We start from the raw sequence: 4019 nt of genomic DNA, 5'->3' as shown, positions 1-4019 counted from the left end.
TGTGTGTGTATAGGTGTGATAAGGGATAAGAGAAAATGATGCACAAATAGGAGTTCTTGCTTCGTGCGTGTGCTCCTCCTATCACTTTTTTCTGTCCCTCTCCTCCCCCCACCCCTGCTCTTTATCTCATCCCCTCCGAGCAGGCCTTCCCCAAGGCTTGTCTTTGCTCCTATCAACTCCTCACTCCTTCACTTCTCTTTCTGTGGACTCAACACTGCCCACAACCGATGGCTCACAGGATGGCATCTGCCTGGAGCCGCGTGCCCCTGTGGCGCCGCGGACCCAGTGTGCCCACCGAGGCCTGGGGAGTGCCCCCCGGGGCACCCTCAGACCGACCCTTCTCCTACAGGAGTGTTTCCGCGGATAGATGCCCTCAGCTTTGATTCCTGGGAATGCTGCGGTGCGATGCCTCACAGGAATCTTCTTTCAGTTTGCTCCCCCCGCAATGGGGAGATCAAAACCCAGCTGAGAAATAGGATGAGGCCTCACAGCAATGAAATAATGAATGACAGCAGAGCGAGGTGAGGCCTCTGGGCTGGAGATTCTACAGACACTTGTCACGCCCGGGTGAGTGAGGGGCCGCAGGAGGACAGCGCTCCCCCGGGCAGGGGGGCAGGCCTGACTTTTACAGGCTGACAAAAGAGCATAGGGGTTAAGAGCACAGACTCAGGAGCCAAATCTTGGCTTTACTACTTCCAAGCTGTGTTGCTTTAGGAAAGTTACTTAACTTCTCTGTGCCTCAGGTTTTTTGTTTTTGTTTTTCTTGTCTGTAAAGTGAGTTGTCATGGGGATAACTCATCAGACAAATCAAATAAGTGCACGTAGGCTGCTTACAACGGTGTCCAGCATGAAGAGAGTACCATGTAAGTATCTTATTTAGCAAGTGCTATGGTAGCTAATAGTGACATTATTTACCCAAGTTTGCGTGTTCATATTTCTCAGTCAGGAGGCTCTGGGGACTCTGCGTCCCCACTGTGCCTTGTGCCAAGTCTTGCCTCACCTTCCTCCGTGCTGTCATCATCTCTCAGAAGTGAGACCGGGCGTTCATCACTCCGCACCCCGCCCCCGCCTCGGAGCCCTGGTGCGAGCTACTGCACATGTACCCGGGCCCGTGACTTCACCAGGCGGGACAGACGTGCGTGTGCGGACAAGGGGATGACATGAAGGGAGGGATGAAATGTGCCTCCAGGTCCCTGTTTCCCCTGCCAGGTGATTCAGGCACGTGGCCGCACGGGTCACTCCTGGCCAGGCAGGCAGGGGGAGGACAAGTGGGTCTGAGGAGATAAGGACAGGATGGGGAGGGCGGGCAGGTGGCTCAGGCCCTGTGCAGGGGCTGACTTGGTGCTAAGGCAACAGGAGAGAAATGAGCAGAGTCTTATTTAAGAGCCATCTCTCTGGGGCCACCTGGGGGGAGCAGTCGGTTAAGCATCTGACTCTCGGTTTCGGCTCAGGTCATAATCTCACGGTTCATGAGTTCGAGCTCTGCATCAGGCTCTGCCCTGAAAGCGCAGAGCCTGCTTGGCATTCTCTCTCTCCCTCTCTCTTTGCCCCTCCCTGGCTTGTGCTCTCTCTCTCTCTCTCTCTCTCAAAATAAATGAATGCACTTAAAAAAAGAGAGATAGAGAGATCTCTCTGACTCTTGGATGGAAAGGGGGCTTAGCACAGGGCAAGCTGGGAGCTTAGCACAGGGCAAGCTGGGGGCTTAGCACAGGGCAAGCACATGGAGCCGTCGTGGGAGGAAGCGACAGAGGCCTGCATCTAGGTGATGGCAGTGAGGAAGGTGCAGAAGGACAGACGAGTTCGACTATAAAGGGAAGAATTGGCCAGACTTGGTGACCACTTAGATGTCAGCAGTGGGGAGGAGGAGAGACTTCCTGGGTGGCAGGTGGTCTCCAGAATAACGGATAGGAAAGTGGTTTGTCAACTGTGACAAGCTCTATGTTGTCAAAGACGTCATTCCACACAGGGCGACCCCACAAGGAAAAGGGGAAAACGGTAGTGTTTCTTGCTTCCATTAAACACAGATTGCGCCCCTACCAGAGGGAGCAGGCAGACGGGGCCCTGGTTTGGAGGTGCTCACATTTGAACTGGGGAGACAGGCCCTCTGCCTGAGGAGGCCCCATACTTCCTGCCTCACCCGGGCTGGGTCACAAACCACAGAGGACTTGAGCCTCCCCCAGGGCAGGGACCTCCAGGCCAGCCTGAGTTACCACCACCTCTACGTCTCCCACCCTTCCCCAGAGCACTGGGTGACATGTAGTTTCAAGTCGCAGTTACTGGCGTATCCAGACGCTTGTCAGCTGGTTGCTTCATCTGTGAAATGGGGATGACGAGAGGAGGATTAAGAAACACATGTAAATTTCCAAGTACAATGTTGGCACATAGTAAGTGTTCAATTAAATGAGGCACTCTATCACTATTACTGCTTATTACTATACTTAGCACATCCCCATCTGGTCTTTTCTCCCCTTGCCTTCCATACCTCCAATACTTCCCAGCCCCTCTCCTCCCGGGAAGACTTGTCTAAGATCGTTAATCCTCCCCCACATACACCTGAGGACTCAGTGGAGGTCTGATCAAACCGCCCCAGGTTCCAGGTGGAGTCTACTTCCTTCTTTGAGTGGATCTACTCTACTGTCAAGAGAAGAGACAGAATCGGGAAGGAGAGAGAACCTTCTGGTTTCTGAGGTCTTCTCAGCACCTACCACATCACTACACTACCTCACAGCCCTAGACGAAGGGATCGTTGCCTCACTTTATAGGAAAGGTAAAATGAAGTATAGAGAGGTCAAGTGGCATGACTGAAGGTCCTACAGAAATAACCAGAGACCAGGATTAAATAGGGCACTGTCTGATTCAAAAATCCGGGCCCTTGCCTCTGACCCCGACAATCTCATGGAAACTCCCATCCTTGGACGGGTAGGAGCGGCCGTCCCTTTGATTAAAGCTAAAGGAGGAAAGTCAGTCATTCAGTTCCATGGGGACTTCCAGATGGAATCACCAAAGCAACAAAGTATGTTTCAGACCTAGATAACCCAGACTGGCGGGATGTGTATCCCATTCCTCCTGGGTGTGGCCCGGACACAGTGACGGTTGTGAAATGGAAGGGCCATGAAAGGAGTCAGGCCGAGGGTGTAGGTGAGCAGACACGTATCTGGGCAGTGTCTCCAGTACCCCCAGGGCTCTAGCCCAGGCTGTGCCAGAGACAGGCTGTGAAGCAGAAGCAATTCCAAGTCCTAAGCCCTCTTAAGGGCACAGAGCACACACTCTGGCTTGATTAATGGGAGAACATTAGCATCTGCTCTCTCAGTCTGCTCTCTCACTCCTTCCTGGCTTTTAGCCACCGGGAGGAGGTGTTCATATTTACCACAGCCTGCCCTTTTGCGTTCAGTTTAGACATCTCTTTGCCATCTATCATTCGACCGCAGGTGGAGGTGGAGTCAAGAGTCCTGGATTCAAATCCAAGCTCTGCCATTTACCAGCTGGGGACTGTGAGATTTTCACTGGTTAGGCGAGGGCACTAGGCTTAGGGAGGTCACTAGGGTAAATGACAGAAAAGGGTTTAAATCCAGGTTTTTGCGATTCCAAATCCAAGGCTCTTGCCAAAAGAACATCTGGTCCATGGAGAAAGGATAACTTCAGCAAACAGGACATCTTTGCTTCGTCTCCTACTGACATCTGAGACACAGCCAACCAACCGAACTCAACTACCAGCTGACTCAACGTGTTAGGCAGAAGGTCAAAGCTCTCTCTGTCCCGTTCAGGTTTCATCCGTAAAGACTCCTTTGGCTGCGTGAGATTGTACCTCCTTTGTGGGATCCCATGCCATCTTCTGGACAGCACAGACTAGCTATGGGTTACCTCAGCCTTGGGAGGTTCAACCTTTCTCTGGAGGGCAAATGCTGATCAGGAATTCAAGATGGCAGGACGTGGGGAGTGGGGCTGAAGCAATCCATGTGCCCCTCAGGATGATCTCAGTAGGGCACTGGGTGACTGAGGACCATATACTAGGCCCCGGG

The sequence above is a fragment of the Panthera leo genome, chromosome D1 (genome assembly GCF_018350215.1).
Source record: "Panthera leo isolate Ple1 chromosome D1, P.leo_Ple1_pat1.1, whole genome shotgun sequence".
In the NCBI taxonomy this organism is placed as follows: domain Eukaryota; kingdom Metazoa; phylum Chordata; class Mammalia; order Carnivora; family Felidae; genus Panthera; species Panthera leo.
This window is presented reverse-complemented; position numbering follows the sequence as displayed.